This window comes from Protopterus annectens, chromosome 7.part0, assembly GCF_019279795.1.
Source record: "Protopterus annectens isolate FY-2018-M chromosome 7.part0, PAN1.0, whole genome shotgun sequence".
Lineage (NCBI taxonomy): Eukaryota > Metazoa > Chordata > Ceratodontiformes > Protopteridae > Protopterus > Protopterus annectens.
The window spans coordinates 792,022,285-792,048,108 of record NC_056739.1 but is presented as its reverse complement, the minus strand read 5'-3'; the positions used below and the strand labels follow the sequence as shown (position 1 = coordinate 792,048,108).

At 46.7% G+C, this 25,824-nt stretch overlaps 1 protein-coding gene across 1 annotated transcript in view; it reads right to left on the bottom strand.

Moving 5' to 3' along the window:
• The window catches only part of DNAH2 (dynein axonemal heavy chain 2), a 6,636,854-nt gene that overhangs the window by 5,081,289 nt on the left and 1,529,741 nt on the right, over positions 1-25,824 (bottom strand). The window lies entirely within an intron of this gene.

Sequence of the window (25,824 nt, the reverse complement as noted above, 5' to 3'; positions counted from 1 at the left end):
GGGGCTGCAAAAGCGTCTCACGGAGTACCGGCTAACTGGTGACTGGCTTAGGAGAACCATCGTCGGCAGCTTTGAACCTTGGCGGTCTGTCTCTGTCTTTATCTTTGCATTTGTTTCAGAATCACAGTAGTCGGATGGCTAACCAACGACATTTCTGGATAATTAAACTGAGAACCAAAATATTTAGAGACGAAAATGTACCGACGGATAGTGCGCTGATTAAATAAAGCATAAAACCGACAGCGAGGTACGTCGTGTTCAGGGCCTAGGCAAGGAATACAGTACGAATGAAAATCTTTGTGTATTTGCTTTCCACAAGTAATGCAATTATTAACTTTTACTGACATTGGTAAGGAGCAAGAAAAAGTTTCCCCAATGGGGTACTTAGCTTTAGTTGAAGACTTCGGTTCTGAAACTCGAAAATGAAAATTTCAGGAGTCGGCCGACCGGCACTTGTGAACTGCTTCTGCTTCGGGCACCACATGACAAGAAAGACTGAGGTAATAGCATCAGCTGCATGTTTTATACCCTTGACGACCTGACGTCATGGAAGAAGGGACAGTAACTGACACAGGACCCAAGACTTTGTTAATCAGGCTGACTGAGGGCTACTGCAAGCAGATAACCCAAATGTAATGACTGCAACAGTGAAACATGAAGAACATCCTTAACAGCAAAAAATGCTTTTTTGCCACTTTGTGACAGCAGGACCATCTGTTGGTTGGTGCTCTTCTTACTTGTCTAAGACTTTTTCCTCAAGTGCAACACCCCAAGACCATTAGTTTCCAACAAGGTCCACTAAATGACAGAGAAGACAGGGAAAATGGAACTGCACAGTAGGACGTGATAAAGAAATGAGCACCTCCAACATTATTCATACTGCCCAGTGATTTTGCTGATATACACCATACACCTTATGTTCTGAATGATACTGATGTGTGAGAATGCATGTTAGTATTATAAAACAATAGGCAAACATATGTGGTAATACATTGATCATTTATACAACCGATTTTAACTAATAAATGTGCCATACAACCACCATCACCCTAAGTCTTTAATGGGGGCCATGCTACACATGTATCTTGGCATCTCGCCACATTCCTTCCATGATAAACAGGCATATATTTCATCATTCCGTTTCTGCTTCTAGTTAGTTGCTCCAGCATCTGGACTGCTAGTCAATCCGAGGACATCTGGGCCACAGATTGAGCTTCACTCTCTAAGTCCTGGAAAGCACAGTTGTTTAAGTACTCTTATCATAACAGTAGATGTTCAAATGATCACTCTTGCTATGTGGGTTAAATCCTACATAGGATATAACAGTGAGACAGATTTCAAAGCTTCGGGGCACTCTGCATGCACCCAAACAGCCATCTTGAGTTGAGCTGATGAAAAAGACAGGTTTGGGCTCCAAGCTCTTAAGAGCTTTCAAGCAGACAAAGAGGGAAGTTAAGCCATGAGAAGACATTACTAGGGGAAAAAAACCCAAAAACAAACAAAAACACATGTCCATACCCTGGAACAAAAAACATATTAAAATAAGGGGGGTGTGGAAGGAGGGAGTGACTACTAAAACAGTGATCATTTGAACATCTATGTTATAGTAAGTTTACTTGCACAACTGTAGTATGTTCATCATACTGATCACTGCTTCGGTAGCCTTAGCTATATGGGTATATTACCATAGATTAACAGAACTGGGAGGAGGATGGAAAAGGGTCCATGGGCCCCTGGAGAATGGTTCTAGCCAAGTCTGACCTAGACCTGGAGAAGGAATCTGGCTTGTAGTGTTTTGTAAAGGTATGCAAAGGGGACAAAGTTGTTGCCTCTAGAATGCTTTCTGTGGCTAACCCTTTCTCAAAAGCCACAGACAACGCCAAGATCCTTGTACAGCAAGCTTTGGCTATGCTGGAATAGCTTTATTGTAGTAGCTATAACAAAGAGTAATTTAGAAATAGTCTGCTTTGACAGAGGTTGTTGTTCTTACCTTCAAAAGAAATGAACAACTGCTCGGACTTTTGGCAGGATTAGTACATTAGTTGCCTGTGGACAGCCAAAGTATGAATTATCCTTTCTCTTTCATTTTTAGGTACTGAAAAGAAGACAGGGAGATGGACAGATTGGCTTAAAGTAAATTCTGATACTACCTTAGACATAAAAGGAGGAAAGATTAGTTCTCAAAGAAACCCTGTGTGGAAAATGAGGAAAGGTTGACTCATCATGAGAGCCTGCAACTCAGATAATCTTGGAGAAGTGAAGTCAAAGCAACAAGTAAAACAATTTTTCATGTTAAAAACTTCAAGTCAGTCTAATGAGCTGGTTCAAATGGAGAAAAATTACGATCCTTAGGAGATGCCACTGTTTTTCTGGCAGGTTTCTTATGAAACACTCCCTTCAAAACATTTTCTCATGAGACTGAATTGAAAGAGGGGGGATCCATTGTAAACATGATGAAATGGCCAACAAATGAACCTTGACTGATGAGTAAGGCAGGTCATAGGATAGTAACTCACACAAATACTGCAAAACCACAGAAATACTAGCCTTGAATTGGTGCTGGTTTCTTTTGTGTACAACAAGTAGAAAATCTTTTCCATTTGCTAATATATAATTTTCAAGAAGCAGGCTTTGTTATCTTCATTAATACCTGGTGCATGTCCTCAGAAACAAGTGCCTAAAAGACAGTCAGTTGTATGCAGTCAGGATGATCTAACACTCCTGACTTTGTACGGGTAAATCCAGTTCATCAAGAAGTTTGTGATAATTGTCTCTGGCCAGTTCCAAAAGAAGGGGGAACCACTGTTACCTAGGCCAGAAGAGAACCACTACAATGAACATTTGGGTAGCACTTCAGAAGTGCACTAGAAATCAATGGAAAGGGTGAAAAAGCATACAGGAACATTCCTATCCAAAAAATGAAAAAGGCATCTGTTTTCCAAGTCTTCTTGCATGACGTCCTAGAGCAGAGTTTTTCCAGTTTACTGTTTATAGAGGAGGCAAATGTCTACCTGAGGTGTTCCTCACAGATTGTTCAAATCTTGAAAGATGCCCTGATTCAGTTTCTATTCATAAGGTTACATCTTGGTCCTACACAGCTTGACTGCCACAGAAATCTGCGCTGATGGATAAGCTGCCTGTACATTAAGATTGCACTGTAAAAGGTATACTGCATACTAACACTGCTAGTCTGCATTGGGAGTAAGATCTGTCCCCCCCCCCCTCCTTTTCTATGTATCACATTACTGATGATGAGGTCCCAGAAACCACAGATGATTCAGAGTTGAGTTCATTTATTACAGCTGGCAACTCTTTTTATGTTTATGAGTTTTGGTCCATCTTGTTTGTCCCACAGACCCGGAATTTTTATTCCTACTGATACCGCTCCTCAAGCAAAGTCTGATGTGTCTGTTGTGGCTGACTGCTTTGGAGCAGGATGGGAGAATGGGAGACATGGATTCTGAGAGATTTGATGTCTCCACCACATGATCTCACAATTTTTACAAACCTCAAAACTGGAATTTGAAAAGTCAATGGGTGCTCATGCTGGGACCACAGAAATTAATGCATCTTTCTTAAAAGTAATCTTGCAAGAGGTATCATGAGAATCATGGATGCCATTAGAGCAAGTATCCTGAAGTATTCCCTCACTGAGATAAAAGTTTGAGTGGAAAACCCCAAGAACAAACCTAAATAAATATATTTTTTCCTGTGGAAGAAAAGCTGTTTGTGCCAAGGTGTCCAGCAGGTACCCCAGGAGTGCAATCTTGTGAGAAGGAGTTAGAAAAGACTTCTTAATGTTATCTTGGAACTCTAGCCCATGTAGGAGATCTCTGACTCAAGACACTAATTTCTGACACTTTTAAAAAAGACTGAAAAGATAAACAAGTCATCTAAATATGGAAAAGTGTGGATACCTTGCAGTCTTGTGGACTATCACAGGAGACATTCACCTTGTGAACACTTGGTGCAGTGAATAGTCCAAAGGATAAGGTAGAGAAATGATAATGTGATCCAGACAAAACCTTAAGAAATATCTGAAGTCTGGATGAAAAGGTAAGTGAAGATATGCAACTTTTAAATCTAAGGTTACTAAGAAACACAGATTGTGAAGTAAAAGCATTTTGAACACAGGGACTATTGCAAACTGATTCAGGAAATAAAGATCCAACACTGATCTCCAAAAGGTGTACAGCTGTGTAAGTAAACTTACCTAACAGATGTTCAAATGATCACTGCTGCAGTCGCCATAGCTATATCAGTTATATCCTGCCAAGGATACAACAGCTGGCTATCTTTCAAGGCTTCAGGGCACTTTCCATGCACCCAAACTGCTAGGCAGCTCAAAAAGAGACGACTAAAAGACAAATTTATTATTGGCACAATATAACCCAAATAGCGAAGATTACTGCAGCAGTGATCAAAATGTTGAACATGCACAGCTACTGCTTGTTGCTGGAGAGTGGTAATCCTGGAATCTGGTAGTCTGCTATTTTTTTAAGTGTGCTTCAATGAACTCTATGGCTTGAACAGGTTAAAGATTGGACTTTGTTGTGTTCACAGTTATCCCGGACTGTGAGCAAGGAGTCCTTGGCTTGGAGAAGAAGATTCCTGGTGGGGGATGGTTATGAACCAGTCATCCAGCCATGGGAACACTAGGAATCATCTCAGTCTGAAATGAAATGCAACCACTGCCATACACATGAATATCCAGCGGTGGGGTCTGTGGTGACACTAAAGGGCAGGGTTCTGAATTGGTAGTGACTGGCTCTCAGCAGGAAGAAAAGAAACCTTCTGGAATGCATGTTGATCTTTATATGGTAGTATGTATCCTGAAAGTCTGTTGAGCACATCCAGTTGTTCTTTCCCAGCAATTGTATTATGAACATCTCCATGACCATCCAGAATTCTTTCTGTTTCATATACTTGTTCAAATGACTTGGGTCCAAAATCAGTCTCAGGTCACCATTATTCTCTGGCACTAAAAAGAACCTTGAGTAGACTCCAGGTCCTTGTTGGTCCAGTGGAACATCCTGGATAGTCTGACTGCCTAGCAGCTTTTTATATTTAGTGTTGCTTACTTTTGTTGAAAGAGTGGACTATTGGGAAGTTTTCTTGGGTACAAAAATCATCCTTTGTACCCAAATATTTTGAATGATGGAGGTCCAGGTTGTGGAGTGCAGAGATAACAGCTCTCCAACTGCCTGAAGAGGGGGGGGGGGGATGACATAATGGTTAAGGTGTTTACCTTAAAGACACAAGATGCAGGGTTTGATTCTCACATGTGGTAAATGGCTAGACTTCAAATGGCCCAAAAAGGGCAGTTAGCCTAGTACTAATCTATGAACCTATGAAGAGAGCAGCAGCCAGGCAACCATTCAGGAGTGTTGACAAGGCCTATCAGAGGAAGGATCCTGAAAGCCTTAGTTTTGCAAAGCACTTCTGCTTTGGGAGCTACATCTAGCACCAGAAGTTTCACAAGCAAAACCTTGTGACTTGCAGAATAAGAAGTTATGTACTTACCACATTCCATCTGAGTAGGTAACTTCATTTGTCAGCAACCTTTGGGTATCGGATCTGATCTCGGATCCGAGCCTGCAACTTATTTCACAGCTTTAAGATCCAAGCTCCTAGCTCCTCCCCTTACCCATAATCCCCTGCCAACCCTGACTGACCTCAGATCAAGTTTGCCCTTTTACAAGCAGCTAAATAGCTAAATACGTCCCGAAGGGGACTAGAAGAAGGACATCCAGGAACTAAAATTCTGAAGGTCAGGGGGAAGGAAGGGGGATGGTTGCCGACAAATTAAGTTACCTACTCAGATGGAATGTTATGGTAAGTACATAACTTCTTAATCTGAAGTAGGTACTTCATTTGTCAGCAACCTTTGGGACAGAGTCCCCAGCTACCTGGATCTTGGGCGGCCATCATGGAAGAATGTTCCGGAGCACTGCAGAGCCAAAGGATGCTCTCCCTCTGGAGATAACGTCCAGCTTATAATGGTTGATAAAAGTATGAGATGAGGCCCAAGTGGCTGTGGAGCAAATATCATCTAAAGACACTCTAGACCTAAAGGCAGCAGAGGTAGATATAGCGTGAGTAGAATGCGCACAAACTCCCTGAGGTGCGGGCCTGCCAGAACTTTCATAGGCTAAAAGAATACACTGTGAGATCCATCGTGATAAAGTGACCTTAGAGACAGATTTACCTAAGTTAAATTTGGCAAAGGAGATGAACAAGTGGTCGGATTGTCTATGACCAGCAGTCCTGTGAATGTAGAAGCGCAGTTGTCTATGCACATCTAACGAATGCAGTTTGTATTCTCCTTTGTTCTGATACTTAGGAAAGAAGACTGGCAGGTTAATGGATTGATTGATATTAGCCTCTGAAGCCACCTTGGGAAGAAATGAGGGATTGGTCCTGAGGTACACTTTATCCTGGTGAAAGGCCAAGTACGGGGGTTTTACACAAAGGGCCTGAAGCTCAGAAACTCTTTTCGCTGAAGTAATAGCGACAAGGAACGCCATTTTCCAAGATAGGTACTTAAAATCAACCGAAGCAGCAGGCTCAAAAGGGGGAGCTGTCAAGGCTTGTAGGACTAGTGATGAATCCCAAGGGGGTACAACTTCCTTGACAGGAGGTCTGAGCAGGAAGGTACCCTTGAGAAAGGTTTTACACAATTTTGCCGTAATCAAAGGACCTGACTCATGTCCCACATGGTAATGAGAAATAGCTGCCAGTTGAACCTTGACCATAGAGCAGCTAGCCCCCTGATGAAATAGACCTGTAAGGAAATCCAACACAGTTGGCAACGGTGCTGTGAAGGTATCTAAGTTATGATGCTCCGCCCAGATGGAGAAACGCTTCCGCTTACTGCGATAGACCTTTCTAGTGGAAGGTTTGTGTGCTGCTACCAGGATGGCTTTAACTGGGGAAGAGATTCCGGGAGTCCTGACTAGGAGTGGAACTGGAGCAGCCAAGCTGTCAACTTGAGGTTGTCCAGATTCGGGATCAGGAGACCTAGGGGATGAGATATTAGATCTGGTAGGGGATCCAAAATCCAAGGAGGATTTACCAGGTGAGACCACAGGTAAGGGAACCACGTCTGACAAGGCCAGAATGGGGCAATGAGGATCATTCTGCTCCCCAACCGACTGGCTTTCTGTATGAGTTTCAGCATCAGGGGTAGAGGTGGGTAAGCATAAAGCAGACCTAGGGGCCAAGCATGCACCACAGCATCTCTCGGGGATTCCCCAAAGGGGGGAATTAGAGCGAAGTAGCTGTTGCATTTCGTATTTGAGGGAGAGGCGAATAGATCGCAACAGGGTTGCCCTCACTCGGCAAAAATCCGCTTCACTACCTGGAGATCGAGAGACCACTTGTAAGGGGAAAGGGTGGTGCGGCTGAGTCTGTCCGCCAGTATGTTGGACCGTCCTGGAATGTGCGTTGCAATAAGAAAGCGGTTGGTGGAGATCGCCCATTCCCACACTCTCATGGCCTCTCGACAGAGAGGATAGGACCTGGTTCCCCCCCTGTTTGTTGATGTACCAGACAACTGACATGCTGTCCGTCTGTATCGCAATAGTTAATACAGAAAGAAGGTTCTGAAGTGCTTGCAACGCCAACAGCACCGCCCTCATCTCCAGGACATTGATATGCAAAGAGGTCTCTGTGTCGTTCCACGCGCCTTGGACCGTCCTGCCTGAGCAATGCCCCCCCCACCCGAGGCGAGAGGCATCCGTGGTCACCGTGGCGAGGGGAGGAGGCGTGGAGAAGGGACGTCCCGTATGGAGGTCTGGAGATTGGAGCCACCATAAGAGAGCCCTCCTGCAAGCTCTGCTGAGGGAAATAGGATGGCTTAGGGGGTAATGTAGAAAGGACCACTGGACTTGAAGGGTCCATTGCAGGACCCTCATATTCAGACAAGCCAATGGCAGAAGAGTGATTGCCGCCGCCATGGAGCCTAGAGCCCTCAGGACCAATTCCGCCGGTGGAGTTTCTAACTGGAGGATGGCCCGCACATGAAGCCTCAGGTTTTGTAGTTGTTCCACAGTCAGGAATGCTAGAAGGTTTCTCGTATCCAACTTGGCCCCTATAAACTCTATTACCTGAGTCAGAGCAAGAGAGGATTTGTCCATGTTGATAGTGATGCCCAGCTGGGGAGCAAGCCGGAGGAAGTAGTCCCTGGCTGAGCAGAGTAGATGCCTTGTCAGGGCGGTCAGGAGCCAGTCGTCCAGGTATGGAAAAACCTGCATTCCCTGGAGTCTCAGGTGGGCCGCTATCACTGCTAATACTTTGGTAAACACCCTGGGGGCTGTGGTGAGACCAAAGGGAAGGACCCTGAACTGGTAGTGGCTGGCTCCCAGCTGGAAGCGAAGAAACCTCCTGGATCGTCTGTCCATTAGAATGTGGTAGTACGCATCCTTGAGGTCTATTGAGCACATCCAGTCGTTCTCCCGCAATAGGGGGAGGATGGATTGAAGAGTGACCATCCGGAATTTTTCTTTGGTTACTGACAGGTTCAAAAAAGAGAGGTCAAGAATTGGCCTTAAGTCCCCCGTCTTTTTTGGCACCAGAAAGAACCTGGAGTAAAAACCTAATCCGAGCTGGTCTGGGGGGACGGGCTGGATGGCTCTTTTTTCTAGGAGCTGCTGAATCTCTGCAGCTGCTACCTCCCTCTGATCGGGTGGTACATCGGGGAGGTTTCTGACTTTGGGGACATGATACAGGGGAATTTGGTAACCTCTGGATATGATACGAAGCACCCAGCGATCTGTTGTGATGGACTCCCAAGCTGCCAGGTGTCTCGAGAAATGCCCCCCGACTGCCTCCAGAGTGGAGCAGTCAGGCAACCCCTCAGGGTTGCTGTGTGGCCCGATCAGAGAAGGTTTCTCTGGACCCAAAATTCTTCGGGCCCCCTCTGCCTCTAGGGCAGCGTCCTCCCTGTCCTCCTCTGCCACAGAAGGACTGGTTGTCCGGAGCAGGGTGGAAATGTTGCAATTTCCGGAACCACATCTTCTTCTGTCCCTTTTGGTTCTTGGAGAAGGACCTCTGGGGAGCAGAGAAGCGGACTCCGATGGCAGACAACGTCTTCCTGTCCTTTTCACTCTGGACTAAAGTCTCACGAATGGTCTTGCCAAATAAGGCAGAACCATCAAAGGGGGCATTCGCAAATGACGCCTTGAAGGGTTCCGCGAAGTCACAATGTCAGAGCCAGGCCTGGCGTCTCATGACTAGGCCTGCTCCGCTGGCTCTAGCGGCTCCCTCTGTGGCATGGGACAAAAGCCGCATAGAGATATTCGATATAGATCTTAGAGTGGCCATGCGAGTGGAGTACAACTGCTTGTCCTCCGCCGACATGGACTCCAGGGGGGAAGCAGCGTACTCTTTGATAAGGTCTTGCTGCATCCTATTAATGTGTGCCATGTAGTTCAGGGACCTTACTGAGAAGGTCACCAAACTAAAGACCCGCTTCCCTAGGCGATCCATCGAGCGGGACTCTTTGCTCGGTGGATGGACCGAGGGTCTCTCCTGAGCTAATTCCCTCTTGGTGGCTGCCGCCACCAACATGGCATCTACGGGGGGACCCTTGCTCCAGTGGGACCTCTCTGAAGGGGGGCTCAGAATCCTATCGGGGAACTTGGGAACTGGCTCCACAGTGTCCTGCTCCTTTTACGCCCTGGTGGTAATAAGGTCCACCAGGGGGTCAGCCGGAGGGGACACCCAAGAGGTAGATGGGCCTGTTTCGAACGCCTCCAGGAACACGGATTCATCAGAGGAAGCCTTGGGGGCAGACCCCCCCTTATCCTAAGCATTTTCATGATGTCTCCGAAGGAGACATCCTCAGGGGGTGACCTTGGGAGCCTTCCCCCTCATCCAAATCTGTGTCTTCTGTCAAGGACTCGGGGGAGTCCACGTGCCTCCTCTTACACTTGCGCTTGTGAGGAACATCCTCGGGAGGGTTGTCCGAGGAAGACTCACCAGCAATGTCTTGTTTCAGTGGAATGACCTGAGATGTCATAGCAGGCTGTCCCTGTGGCCGGGTGACGGAAGCCTGACCCAAACGAGAGGGAGTGTGGGGTGGAGCCGTAGCAGGGAGCGGGGGCCTGGATGCACTCAACAGTGCCCTCTCCACCACATCGAATGCCGAGGGAGAGCCGCTCTCTCTGGGATCCGAGAGCCGACCCTCGCTCGGATCCGAAGGATGGATCGAAGCCGGCGCCGAGACCATCGGATCCAAAGGGCCAGTGTGCTCTGACCTGGACGGGGCCGAAGGCACACTAAACCCCTCGGATCCGAAGCTCAGAGCCCGGCTCCAAGAGCTCGGATCCGACAAGGATGGATCCGGCAAGCTCGAGGAAAGAGTCGGCGCCGAAGTACCCGATACTGTCGGCGCCGACCCACCCCTGGCTCCAACTCTGCCCTGCTCCGAACGCTCCGAACCCAGGAAGCGGGTCAGAGAAGGAGCTATTGGGGCAAAAAAGGGTGTTGAGCTCCTCCCCAGAGGGGGGGGGAGGCAGGAGCACTCCCATCTGCATTTGGGCCAGGATGATCCTTCTCATCATCCGGTTCAAATCGGCTTCAGAAAGGCTGCGTGTCAATCTTGACGAGGCCACCGAGGCTGGCCGGGAGTGCCGCCTTGATGACCTTGACGGAGATCGGGTCTCTTCCTCCTTGGGTCCCGGTGAGAAGCATGGAGACTGGAGCCGAGAAGGAGACCTAGACCTGGAAGACCTGGAGGGAGAAGCCCGCTTAGCTGGGGGGGCCGAAGCGGAGGCCTCGGCCCGCCGCTTGTGGTGCTTCTCCATCTTCTTTTCCTTCCTGGCCTCCCCCTCTTCCGGCACAGTAACGGGAGTTTGAGTCCCGGCTGGGGGGGGGGGGAGGCAGGAGTGGCCGCCACCGGAGCCTGGGAGGGGGCCACAGAAGTACCGGAGGCCGAGGCCGAATCCGGGGGCAAAAGTCCCGCTAGGATCAGCTTCAACCTCCAGTCCTTCAGTGCCCTGGGGTTGAATGCCGCGCAAATCGCGCATCCATAGGACAGGTGTTCAACCCCAAGGCACCGGACACAACGAGTGTGGCCATCCGCCGGTGAGAGCTTATGGCCACACTCCGTGCACTTCGAAAAGACCAACTTTGGGACCTCAGACATGACTACACTAGAAAGTAAACTCACTCACACGGAAGGCCCTAAACTCACAACAACACACACACACAGCTACGAACCAGCGAAGGGTAGGGAGGAGAAAAAATGTACTAACTAAAAAATTTTAATATTAATTTACTAACTTATAAGGAGCCTAACCAAACACACTCTCACGAAGGTTATAGATATTATAGCAAAAAAACACTTATCTGACCAGGAGCTCGTAACCTAGCTGCTGAACCTAAGCGTGGCAAACTAGATCTGAGGTCAGTCAGGGTTGGCAGGGGATTATGGGTAAGGGGAGGAGCTAGGAGCTCGGATCTTAAAGCTGTGAAATAAGTTGCCGGCTCGGATCCGAGATCGGATCTGATACCCAAAGGTTGCTGACAAATGAAGTACCTACTTCAGATCCACAGTTTCTTCCCTGCCTTCTTGATTCTAGAGAAGGTCCTTTGGGGTGGGGGTGGGGTAGAAAACCTAATCACGATGGCAGATGATGTTGTTCTGTTTTGCTCACTTCTGGATAGTATCTTATTTACTTTTGGCCCGATGAGTGTACACCCATCACAGGAGGCACTGATAAAGGAAGTTTTTAGTTTAAAGTGCTCTGCAAAGTCACACAGGTACATCCAGGTATGCTGGCTGACAGTTATGCTAGTGCCTGCAGCTCTCAAAGTGTCTTGTGTTGCATTGGAGATGAGGTGCATAGACACATTCAACAGGGATTGAAGGGAGATCAACTGCATGTCGACAGACTTCTCCTCTACAAAAATTGACCCCTATGAGGGATATGGAAATCTTCTTGGTCAAATCCCTCTGTAAGCAGTTAAAGTGTGGCAAATAGTTCAGTGCTCTAAGTAAGAATGTCACTGAAGTATAAATTCACTTTCCAAATCATTCCATTGCCCTAGAGTCCCTGATAGGAGAATGGACAGTGGAGTTTTCCTTGGCAAGCTCTTTTTTGGTGGCTGATGCCACCACAATAGAATCAATGGCAGGACACTTGCTCCAATAAGGGCAATCCTTTGAGGATACCAAAAAACTTAACTGCTTTGCATGGAATAAATTCAGCCACATTCAGTTCCTTCCATGCCTGCTTAGATAAGTTAACCATCTCATCTGTGGGAGGAACCACACAAGAAGTAGAAAAGCCAGCTCCAAAAGGCTCAAGAAATACTGACTCCTCCTGAGAGGGTGCTTCAGGGGACCACCACTCCATTCTGCCTAAGTGGTTCCAGGATTTCTTTAAATGAAATATCCTTGAGGGGGGATATGGGGGAGTCCACCCCCCCTCCCCCACTGAAGTCAGTATCTCTGGTCAAGTACTCCTAAGTGGAGTCAACATGCCTCCTTTTGCATGAATGCTTCCACCAAACCTCTTCATCAGGGTGTCCTGGGGAGGACTCAGAAGCTAAAGGGGAGTCCCTCAATCCTGACAGTCTCAAGACTATGAAGGGCTGGCTGCCCCAACTGGATAGGAAGTATGGGTTAAGAACCCAGGGAACTCCTAGGAGGGAAGTCCACACCCTAGAATAAGTGAGCACTCTTTCAAATGCTTCAAAGGCAGAAGTCGAGACAGGATCCAAGATCCTTCCCAGTAGGAGCCACAGCACCTAACAGGGAACGGTTTTGGAGATCCATTTAACTTGGGTTCAAAGCCAACGTCAGGACCAAGCTGTCTAGTGCAGAGGCTCTGCAGGGGAGGGATGGCAGCAGGTCCAACACCAGCATCTTGGTTCAGAGATCTGTCAGAGCCTGAGCCACTTGGTGCCAACTGAATCACAGATATGGTCAGAGTTGACAAAGACTAGGTCTTAGATCTGATGTGGACAAACCAACAGTGGTTGGAGGCTGCTGAACCCCCAGATAGAGGAACTTCATCATTCTATCTGCATCTGCCTCGGAAAGGCTCCTGTAAGACAGCACTGACTGCAGAGATAAAGCAGAGGAGTAATGTCTGGATGGACGATGGAAGTTCTTTTCATGGAGGAAAGGGTATGGCAGTTTGGGTGAAACTGGCTTTGGGGAGAAGCACAGTTCAGGCATGGCAGTGGTGCTGGCTCCAATAAAGGTATGATCCGACGTTGTGCTCTGACTCAAAGTCTTAGGAACATTTGGGGCTACACTCAACAAAGACAAATGATCCAGCAAACTCTTTTTTTCTTTTCCCTTCTCTTTTTCTTTTGGCTTGTCAAGACTCTTCTCACCCTTGAACTTGTCAAAAGATCTCCTCGCAGAAGGGGAGGCAGCAGAAGCAGCAGAGTGAGAAAGTGAAACTTTTCTCGTGGAGGCAGGGAGAAGACCCTTAATAACTAATTTGTTTCTCCTTTCAACTAATGCCCTGGAGCCATAAACAAGACATTGCACATCAACATGATCATCCCCTAGACAATAAACTCACTTGGTGTGCACATCAGAATTGTGAATCTTAAAGCAACAGGCCACTCATTTCTTAAATCCTGAAGGTTGTTCTGCCATGATGAGAAACACCACCAGACAGATTATCAAAAAAGCAACAAAAAAATTAGCAAATATTGAACTAGAAAAATCTGGCAAAAATATTTTACAACTAAAAATATTCCTACCACTAAAAAGGGGGGGGTGTTTACCATAATGGTCAAGGTCTGTAACTCATAGACACAAGGTACAGGGTTTGATTCTAACCACGAGTTATCAGCTAGACTTAAAATAACCTTTCAGGGCAGTTAGCCTAGTACTCACCTATGAACTATAAACTACAGCTAAACAACAAGGGAAAAGGCACCAAAAGGGCAACAATCAGTAAACTACACTTGAAGTTTTAAGTCTTTTTTATTTATTTATTTTTTTGTACCAAGGAGCAAAGAAAAGGTAAGACGACAAGCAAAGAATAGTGTTAAAAGTAGAAGAGGATGAACCTCACAAACATAAAAGATACCCAGAAAATTATCTTTCACTTCGCTAAACCCAGCTTGAGCAATGGAGATTGTGTCCATAGCAAATGAGTGGCAAATGAGATCTGAGGTAACACTCTAATTGCAGGGGATTATGGGTAAGGGGAGCAGCCTCAGCTTTGGATCCAATGTCTAAGAGTGGCTGGAGTCGAATCTTAGTCAGATCTGTTAACCCATTAAATTGAGAAATGGATGGAAGAGGCAAGATTAGATCTACAGTTTCCCCAAAGAAAATCTAGTATTAAACAACTTTTTTACCACAAAAGTAAAAAAGTGCACTCCTGTTTAAAAGTACATAAAAGTCATAAGACAGACCATAAAAAAAGAAGTTATGTCTTACCATAACGTTCCATCTGTGTTGCTGATCTTTGTTCATTCATTACTGATAGGTTATCGGTTCTGTCCTCGGAATCAAGTCGGCCAAATATCAAGTTCATGTCAGCCAAAAACTCTCGAGCCAAGGTCCTACCCAGAATGCTCTGCTCCATTGTCTCAGATCAAGTTTGCAAGTTGATAGACAAAAGTAAAGGGTACCTCTGGTCCAAACAGACCTACAATAAAGGAGTATATGAGCTCAACCAGGAACCTCTGGAAGAGGACAGAGGGTGTGAAGTAATGAATGAACGAAGATCAACAACACAGATGAAACGTTATGGTAAGACACAACTTCTTTATCTGATGTTGTTAATCTTCGTTCTTCCTTACTGATGGGACAGAGTCCTCAGCTACCTGTATCCCTGGGTGGCCCTCATGGAAGAACATTCCTGAGCACCATGGTGCCAAAAGAAAGCTTTGCCAAATCCAATTTGTAATGAAGAATAAAGGTATGAGGCTTAGCCCAAGTGGCAGTTGAGCAAATATCATTGGGGAAGCCTTAGCATGGAAAGCTGCTGAAGTTGCCATAGACCTTGTAGAATGTGCTTTCACTCTGTGAGGCAAGATGACATTGTTTTTGTTGTAAATAAAGGTAATACAATTTCTCAACCATGAAGCCAATGTAACTTTTGCGACAGGATGACCTCATCTTGGTCCAGAAAAAGCCAGGAATAGTTGGGTCTGATTTACGGGTAGATTTTGTTCTGTCCAGATAAAATCATATTTGCCTATGAATATCCAAGGAGTGCAGGCAATACTCTCCCTTGTTAGAGTGGTTGGGAAAGAATACTGGAAGGTTAATAGATTTGTTGATAGACCGTTCTGACACTACCTTTGGTAAAAAGGAAGAATTATTTCTCAGTGATACCCTATCCTTATGGAAGATAAGATAGGGAGGTTTGATGCATAAGGCTTGAAGTTCTGACAAGTGTCTGGCCGATGTGATTGCAATCAGAAACTTTTAGTTATGTACTCACCATAACTTCAGATGTTTGGGATCCATCTCGCCTACATTCTGACTGATGGGTTAGTCTCTTATTGGGTGAGCTTATTATATGCCAGGATGCACTACTACGATTTCCCCAGATCTAGTGTGGCCGCATACATGCACACATGCAGCCTGCTTATATAACATCGTCAGATGAAACAAGATAAAACAGTAGAACTCAAAACCGTTCAATCTCTTCTGATCTCCAAGGCAGGGGGAAGGAGATGGATCCCAAACATCTGAAGTTATGGTGAGTACATAACTAAAAGATGTTATGTGATCTATCGCCTACATTCTGACTGATGGGACAGCGTCCCTACCACCTGAATCCTGGGTGGCTCACTGGAAAACACTCCTGAGTACTGTGGAACCAAATGAAGCTCGTCCTTTACATGCCACATCCAATTTGTAGTGGGAAATGAAAGTGTAGATTGGACCGAATGAAAAGCTATAGAAGTAGCCATAGCTCTGGTAGAATGAGCTTTGATAGATGTTAGAAGAATAAGCCTGAGTTATACAATCTCTGATCCATTTGGAGATAGTAGCTTTTGTGATGGTTTGGCCCAATTTATTATCTGAGAAGGACACAAACAACTGGTCTGACTTCTGTGAACATCCAATTTATGGAGAGTGTATTCTGCTTCATTGGAGAATTTTGGGAAGAAAAGTGGTAGCTCTAGAGATTGTTGGAGACAGAAACTAGAACAGACCTTTGGGACAAAGGATGGATTATAGACAGGGCTTGAAGCTCTGAAACTCTTCTTGCAGAAGTAATCGCACTAAGAAGGCAGTTTTTTCAAGACAGATATTTTAACTCACATGTAGCAGCCGTTCAGCACCAAATCAAGATGAGGTGCAGGATGAAAATTAATGAAAGTTTTGCATAGTCTGCTGCTCATCAAAGGAGGATCCATGGATTCATGGAATTTAGAGATAGCCGCTAGTTGGACTTTAATAGTTGAGACAGAAGATCCTTGATTAAACAGGGATGTTAAGATTTTCAAACCTCTGGGACAGGAGCAGTGTGAGGGTCTAAGCCCTTGAGTTTGAGCCAGATAGCAAACCTCTTCCACTTACTGAGGTACAATTTGTTAGTGGTGGGTTTGGGCCAGTATGGGGCAATCAGTATCATTGAGGACCCCAATTGAGAAGCTTTTGAATAACTTTGGGAGAAGTGGAATTGGAGGAAAGGCATAAAGTAGCCCTGTTGGCCAAGGCTGTGCTAGAGCATCCATAGCTGGTACTCCTGATGTGGGATCAAGGAGAAGAACCTTTGGCACTTGGTGTTTAGTGGAGTTGCTCCCCATCTCCTGAAAACCTGAGCTGCTACTGTGTGGTTTAGAGACCACTCGTGAGAGAGAGAATTGTCCTGCTCAATTTGTCTGCCAATATATTTGACCTTCCGGGATGTGGGTCGCTACCAAGAAGCGGGTTGGTAGCTACAGCCCATTCCACACTCCTCATGGCTCTCTGCTCTGGTCCCTCCTTGTTTGTTCAGATACCAGACCACCGACATGTTGTCTGTGTGGATGGCGATGATGCCCTGAGGAAGAAACTTGTGTAAGGCCTGTAGGGATAGAAGTACAGCCCTCATCTCCAACACGTTGATGTGGAGAAGAGCTTGGGCCTGAACTAGCCTGCCCAGACAATGCCCCACCCTATCTGGGAGGCATCTGTCGTCAGGGGTAACACCACTGAGAGGGAAGAACAAAGGGGTTTCCTTGATTCAAATTGGATGTCTGAAGCCACCAGCGAAGGTCCCTTTTGCATATTTCCGTAATCATGATGTGATGATTGAGGAAGATCCTGAAAGGACCATTGAGTTGACAATAGCCACTGAAGAATCCTCATGTGCAATCTTGCCAGAGGAACTAAAAGAACGTGTGGCAGACATTGAGCCTAAAACTGTAGAACCATCCTGGCTGGGGCTTTGGATCTCGAGATCAGAGCTTGAACTTGGCCCTGTAAAGTTTGGATCCTTTCGCAGGAAGAAAGACGCATCAATCTTGAGTCTATCTCTGCTCCTATGAACTTTATGCTGAGAGGGCAGCAAGACAGACTTTGACCAGTTGAATGTAATCCCCAGGGTAATACCCAGGAGATGGTGCTTTGAGGTTGTCCATTAGTAGATGCCTGAGGCGGCAGTCAGGAGCCAGTCGTCAGAGATAGGGAAACACTTGGAATCAAGACTTCTCAGTGAGCCCGTACACTACTGCAAACACTTGGTGAACACCCTGGGGGCGTGGGTGAGACCAAAAGGCAGAGCTAAAAAATGTAATGACGACTCCTCCCAGGCTGGCAGCAGATACCTCCTGGACGCCTGATGTATCGGTATGTGATAATACTTGAGGTCTATGGAGCACATCCAAACATCCTTCTCCAACAATGGGAGAATGGATTGTAACGTGACCATTTGATTTGGATTTCGTGACGGATTGGTTCAGTCTGCTGAGATCCAATATTGGTCTCAGGTCCCCTGTCTTTTTGCACTAAAAGAACCTGGAGTAATTTCCTGATCCGATTTGACTGGGTGGTGGGTCCCCATCTGTCCTGAGTGATTGACTCCCAGGCGCAATCCCTCATGGCGTGTGGGAGGCTGAAGAGCCACCGAAAGGACTCACGGTCAGAATTGCGGGGGCCCTCTCTGCCTCTGGGGGGGGCGTCTCCTGAAAAAAATTCCCCGTCTGCTCCTGGAGAGGGGGAATCCCTGCTGTTGGGAAAAAAAAACTTAGATTTTGCGGACATTTCCCCCCCCTCCTTTAGCCATGGGGTAAGCAGATAAAGTTTTTCCCTCTTGCTCGTCCAAACAAGGAGGACCCATCGAGCCACACCTGTGCCTGAAATGAGCCTCATGGACGAAGTTAGAAATTGACATAAGGATAGCCAACTGAGAGCTAACCATCTGACAACTCCTTGACCAGATCCCTCTGAAGCCTGGTAAAATGTGCCAAATAATTCAGAGACCTTAAAGTAAAGGCCGCTGAAGTCAGTCCATACTCCTAGACTCCTTATTAGGAGGATGGATCTGTTGTGTAGCAGATGCCACCACCATGGCATCTGACAAAATTTATTTGGGACTGGTTCCAGACAAACTAAATCCAGAAGCGAGACATCCAGGAGGCGGAGGCTGAGCCCCAAAGGCCTTGAGGAGCACTGACTCATCAGCAGAGGGTTTGGATATCCAGTGTTTGAGGATCTCTAAGATGTCTGCAAATCTGGGAGACATCATCCGGGACCCCTCTGCATCATCAAGATCAGTGTCTGATGTAATAGACTCCCTCAGGAGGAGGGAACCCCAATGGGGGTAACCTCAGGGGAACTGCCAAAGACCCAGTCTCCACGCCCAGGGAGGGTGGTAAAAAGAGAGAGAGAAGACGAAGGACTTGGCCAAGGCCTCTCATGGTTGAGCTCTGGACCCCAGAATCATAGGTCCCAAACATCACCCCCGGTCCAGCCGAAGAAGTCCAAGATCTCCGGAGGAGGAATGGCAATTTTGGAAGACTGGGGACTGGAACAGTCTTTGGAGCACCCTGTCTATATCAGAATCTGACATCCTGTCTCTTGGCGGTCGGATCCGACGGACTGGTCGGAACCACGCCTTTTTTTTTTTACGGAGAAGGAGAGGATGCCAAGGCTTCTTCAAAGGAAGGTTTAATTAAAGAATCAATTTATTTTTCCTCTGGAGGACCCTTGAGGAAAAGCCTGCATGACTCCTGTAAGTGTTTTGCACCCAACAATACACACAGTGTGATAGACATTTTGAAACTGCATTTTGTACATTTTTAAAGCCCGAGGCCTAGGAGTCTGAGACATTATGGTAGACAATTTCAGTAACTTTGACAGGAAAAAAACAATTAACTGACTTACTGATTGACAAACCTAAATATAGGCTTACAGTTAGAACTTTGAAGACCCTGTAAGGTTTTAGAAGGGTTGACTGACCGGGAAGGCCCTAGATGAAGGGGGCGAACCAAACTCAACCCAATCACACAACAAGCCTTCAACAATCCAAACACACACAATAAACAGCTTTTGAGACAAAAACAGCAAAAACTGACAGAAAAAGTTAGTTAAAATAACTACTCAGCCCAGCCAGCTCGAGACCGAAAGTGGCAAACGAGATCTGGGGACTGGTAGTGGTGCATCCTGGGATATAGTAAGCTCAGCCAATAAGAGACTTTTGGCATAACCCATCAGTCAGAATGTAGGCGAGATAGGATCACATAACATCAAAGTTTTTCATGACAGATATTTTACATCACATGAAGACGCAGGTTCAAAGGGGGGAGCTGTTATAGCTTGCAGAACCAATGACAAATTCCAAGGTTGTACCGGTTCTCTAAAGGGAGGTTTTAAGTGGATAACCCCCTTCAAGAAAGTTTTATAGTCTATGTGACATAAGCAAAAATCCTGAAAACCAATGTGGAAATTTGAAATGGCAGCTAAATGCACACGAATAGCAGAGGGAGACACCCCAGAGTGGAAAAGATGTGATAAGTAATCCAAGACCACTAAAACTAGGGCTGACAAGTTTATTTGCTGCCCATAGAGAAAACCTTTTCCATTTACTGAGATAAATTAGTCTGGTGGACGATTTATGAGATGCAATAAGAATATTGTGCACAGGGGACGAGAGATTTTCCTGCCTGGCAATCATTGGAAGAGGAAAAACCAAGCTGTCAGTTTCAGGGTTGTTAGATTGGGGTGAGTCAGACCCTGCGGATAGGGAGATCAATGTTGGGGATGGATTGAGGATCCACGGTTGATCTAGTAGGCAAGGCCAGAGGAAGGGGAACCAGACTTGTCGAGGCCAATATGGAGCAATGAGGATCACTTTGCTTTTCAACTGTCATGCTTTCTTGAGAAATTGGAAGATGAGGGGAAGAGGAGGATAAGCATAATGTAGACCCGAGGGCCAAGCGTGGACTAGAGCATCTCGTGATGACTGTCCATGAGAGGGGATCAGGGCAAAATAGTTGCTGCACTTGTAGTTGGTTGGGGAGGCAAATAGGTCACAGCAAGGCTGGCCCCAGTGGTTGAAGATTCATGCCACTATCATAGGTTTGAGGGACCACTCGTGAGGTTGTAGAGTACACCTGCTCAATTTGTCCGCTATCATGCTGGAGCTCCCAGGAATGTGTGCTGCAATTAGAAAGTGGTTGGAAGTTATCGCCCATTGCCTTACTCTCAAGGCCTCTCAGCATAATGGGTAAGATCTGGTGCCTCCTTGCTTGTTGATGTACCAGACCTCTGACATGTTGTCTGAGTGGATCGCAATAGTCCCTGATGGAAGGATGAAATTAAATGCTTGCAACGCTAGTAGCACCACCCTCAGTTCCTGGATATTGATATGCAAAAGGGCCTCTGTCTCCGACCAGGTGCCTTGGACCAAGTTTCCCTGACATAATCCCACCCCACCCCATCAGGGAGGTGTCCGTGGTCACCATGGCTTTCGGTTGATGGGGGCTGAAGTGGCGAGACCATTGTTGGAGATTTCGAGATGTCCAGAGTAAATCTTGCTTGCATCTCTGAGTTACACTTATCTGAAAAGACAAAGGATGTTGTAGAGGGTACCACTAAGTGAGAAGTAACCACTGAAGGAGCCTCATGTGGAATCTGACTAGAGGAACAATGGTGATCGAGGCTGCCATTGACCATAAGAGTTGGAGTATAGATTGAGCGGGAGATTTGTGGTGACAGAGCAGTGGTTGAACCTGTTGCCTTATTCTTTGAATCCTGTGGTCCGGAAGAGATACTGTGCAATTTCTCGTGTCCAACAGTACCCCTATGAATTCCAAAGACTGAGCTGGGGTCATGTTGGACTTCTCCCAGTTTATAGTGTTTCCCAGGCATTGTGCTGTGAGGACAGTGTAGTGCAGGGCTACTTCCAGTAGATGCTTGGTGGGGGCAGTGAGGAGCCAGTTGTCTAGATATGGAAATGCCTGGAATCCTTGAAGTCGCAAGTGAGAGATAACCACTGCCATGCATTTGGTGAACACTCTGGGGGCTGTAAAGAGACCGAAGGGCAGAGCTCAAAATTGGTAGTGACTGGCTCCTATGCAGAAGTGGAGGTATCTTCTTGAGCGTTTGTCCATTTCTATGTGGTAATACACATCCTGAAGATGTACAGAGCACATCCAATTGTCTTCTTCCAGGAAAAGAAGGATAGACTGAACCGTGACCATCTGGAATTTCTCTGTTTTTACAAATTTGTTCAGTGTGCTGCGATCCAGAATTGGTCTCCAGTCCCCTGTTTTTTCTGGCACTAAAAAGAACCTTGAGTAAAAAACGGATCCTATCTGGGCTGGGGGGACCGTCTGGATGACTTTTTTGTAGCAGCTTTTGGATTTCGTGTGCTGCTGCTACTTCCCTTTGACTGGGTGGAACGTTGGGTAATACTCTGAATGAGATTGGACAAAGATGGAAGGGGATGCGATCCTCTGGATCTGTTGTACCCAAGAGTCGGTGGTTATATTTCACCAAGCAGCATGGTACAAGGAAAAATTACCCCTGACCACTTCCAGAGGTGAGCAGCCGGAAAACACTTCAGGAGAACTGATAGGGTTGGCCAGAGAAAGAATCTCTGGAACTCCAATTTCGCAGACCTCCTCTGCCCTGAAAGGGGCATCTTCCATTGGAGTTTGCCCCTCTGCCTCTAGGGAAGAACTCGGCACGTGCATCATGGAAACAGCCCTGTGATTTCCTGTGCCACATCCTCCCACTCCTCTGATTTCTGGAACAGAATCATTGAGAAGTGGAGTGTCTGACACCAATGGCAGACAGGATCTTGCCATCTTGTTGGTACCTTGCCAGCGTATCTTTCACTTTAGGGCCAAACAAGAAAGCGGCCTCAATGGGGGTGTTCATGAAGGAAGCCTTAAAGGAGTCCACAAAGTCCCAAAGGCGCATCCAGGCATGTCGTTTGGTGACTATACCCATGCCTACCGCTCTAGCTGCTCCTTCCATTGCATGAGAAATAAAATGCATGGAAAAATTGGAAATGGACTCTAGGGTGGCTATCTGAGAAGCCACATTGTCAAGGACCTCATCAGAAACAGCTCCTGCCAAGGTTTCAGCGAGTTGGTTGATATGATCCCTCTGAAGCCTGGTAAAGTGTGCCAAATAGTTCAAAGCCCTTACGGCGAAGGTTGATGAAGCAAACACATGCTTCCCTAGTCTGTCTATTGCTCGGGACTCTTTGTTGGGCAGATGGACAGTTTGGCTCTCTTCTACCAAATCCTTCTTAGTTCCAGCCACCACCACCATGGCATCTACTGGAAGTCCTTGTGACCAATGGGGATGCTCAGCTGTGGGTGATAAGAATGTATCAGGCATCCATGGTATCGCTTCCAGGGTGTCAGAAGCCTTCCATGCGCACTGGATGATGAGCTGGACAAGCTCATCAGCTGGCGGGGTAACCCAGGAGGTAGGGGGCCTGGCACGAAAGGCCTGCAGGAATACATAATCCTTGGAGTAAGGATTAGAGGACTTCCAGTCACCTCTCTGTCTAAGGATCTTGAGGATGTCACCAAAGGACACCTCATCAGAGGGTGACCATGGGGACCCTTCCCCATCATCAAAGTCTGTATCTTCAATCAATGACTCCTCAGTGGAGTCCATGTGCTTCCTCTTGCACAATGCTTTGTGGGGTACTTCCTCAGTGGGAGGTTCTGGGGAAGACAGCAAAGAGGGAGTCTCCTGAAAAGGAGAAACCTGAGGCTCTTGTGCCCAGTGTCCGGCCGCTGTGGCTTGTGAGAGTTGCGGCACAGAGGGGGGAGAGGACTCTGACATGTGGGGTTTGCCAGCGGAGGTAAGCACCCTCTCCATGGCCTGGAAGGCCGGTCCGCCCAAGGAGGGATGGGAGTCCTGAACAGAGCACGACAACCTCAGAACCAGGGTCACACCCCGCCTTGACCAGCCGACCCCCAGACCAGGAGTCTGAAGAGGACTGTGAAGCGTGAGAGAGGGAAGATTCCTGAAGGGTGCCATAGAAAAAAAATCGGTGTGAAAACAAGAATCCCCTCCCCCACGGTACAGCCACTGGCCTGAGAAGAGCCCGATGCACAGTGCACCGAGGGCCACAAAGAGGACTCCTGTTCCAAAGTGCGATCCACTACTGGAATCGGAGAAAGGGAAGCTGCTGTTGGATTAATGGACTTCGATACTTGGGTGGAAGTCGAAGGAGGAGAGTACGTTGGAGTTTGAGGAGATATGCGTTCACCTGAAGGAGGGAACGTGGATTTTGACAGTTGAGAAAGACCTCTGGCCGCAAGCAACTGGTCAACAAGCCACAACACATCTTGCTCAGAGAGGCTCCTGGTCAACCTCATAGAGAAACCTGAGGGTGATTCTGGCCTTTCTAGAAAAGAACTATATTGGCTACCACCGAACGGATCCAAGGAAGGAGAGTACTTGGTCCTTGCTAATTTGAGAGGTGCAGAGCCCAGAACCAAAGACATCTGCACTGAAGAGAGCAGTGTGGAAGTAGTCTGCGCCAATGACATCAGCGCCATAGAAGTTGAAGGTGTCTGCACCGTAAACGCAAGTGTCTGCACCGATGAGTACAGTGTCATCGAGGAAAATGTCTGCACCATTATAAATGACGGTGCCGAATGGGACTGGACCGAAGAACATGTCGGTGCCGAAAGTGTCTGCACCATGGAGGACAGTAACGTCATACTTGGGGCCGAAGGGGCTTCTATCAACGGTACCGGAGGGGACTGTACCTGCATGGACGGTGCCGGTAAGGGCTGCAACGGAACTGGTGGAGCCGTAATTGTCTGCACTGGGAACTGGTGCCAGTGTCAATATGGAGGACGTAGCTGAAGCAAGAATCAGCTGGGGCGGTGCTGAGCCTGCAGCCAACAGGGTCACAGGTGGCAGCTCCAAAGTAGTAGTCAATTTCACCTTCTTATGAGTAGACTACCTATGATCTCCAGAGGGAGTTGAAGTGAGCGACCTCAATAAGGAAGAGGAAGAACACCTCTTCCGGGGTTTAGCAGAAGGGGGTGAGCCCTCCGACCCAGAAACAGCCTCACAAAAAGGAGATTTGAGGAGACTTTTAAAGATTAATTTGTTCTTTCTCTCGTTAAGAGTCCTGGTCGAAAAATTTCTACAAATCCCACATGGGGAATCCACAGTAAGGTGGGAGACATTCAAATAGACAAATAAATCATGGCTATCGGAAAGTGGTAACTTACACTGCTTAAAACCAACACTACTTTTCTTACATAATGATAATGATAATGATGTGGAGAAGAAGAAACAGTACCAAAAGAAAGAGGAAAGGCTACCCAAAAGAGTAAGAAGAGAGAAAGAATAATGATTACCAACGATGGTAATGAAGAATTACCTCAAAGCTAAGAAAAGGGTAATAAAGAGAAACAGACTAAAGGGGGAGAGTCTTAAGGATACGATAGGGTAGGAGAATATTACCAGAAACTGTCTGAAAAACTTTAAAGTAGAAATGATATATAAAACCTTCAAAAATTAGACACTTAGCTGAAGAGAGTGGCTTGACACGGCTGTACAGCAACACGACAAATGAGATCTGAGGCAACAGGGAGCAGAGCATTCTGGGTAGGACCTTTGCTCAAGAGTTTTTGGCTGACACGAGCTTGATATTTGGCAAGCTCGGTTCCGAGGATGGAACCGATAACCCAACAGCAAGGAATGAACGAAGATTAACAACATCAGATCATTTCTTTCTAGCTTAAAAGAACTTCTTTGTTACAAGAACTTCCATTTTACTTTTTTGTTTGTGAAATTCTTCCCCAAAGGGAACTTTTCTGCCCAGCAATGGAATATTTTTAGCTGACTTGTCGCTCCTCAACAGCCAGTAAAGGAGTACTCTTCCCTGTGGCAGGAAAGCTCTGAAGGGCTTGGCACCTTAACCTGATCTTTAGTCAGCTCAACTCAAGCTGACTAATGGTTTTGGCACATGGAAGGTGTCCTGATGCTTTGGAAGCTTGTCAGCTGTTATATCCATTGCAGGATATAACCCATACAGTTTAGGCTACTGCACCAGTGATCATAACACCTGACAGCAACAGCCACAGTCACAGTCACTGAGATATGAAAGATGAAAAGGGCAACATTTACAGTGCCCTTATACACTGGGGGAGGAGGGCATTCCTTTGGAGCAGAAGAAGCCTAGTGCTTTTGCACTGATCATGTTACTGCCAACATTAATACTTGGCAGTGCCAGTGTAAGACATGACATTTCTCTCTCTCTCTCTCTCACTGGCCCTTTCATCTCAAACTGCCAATGGAAGCTTAAAACAATAACCAAGGGATTCTTCCTTATCCTTTGAATGCAGGTCATTCTTTTACTTCCACTGAAAGTGCTCCTCCAAGGAGCTGTCATCATCATCATCATCATGAGA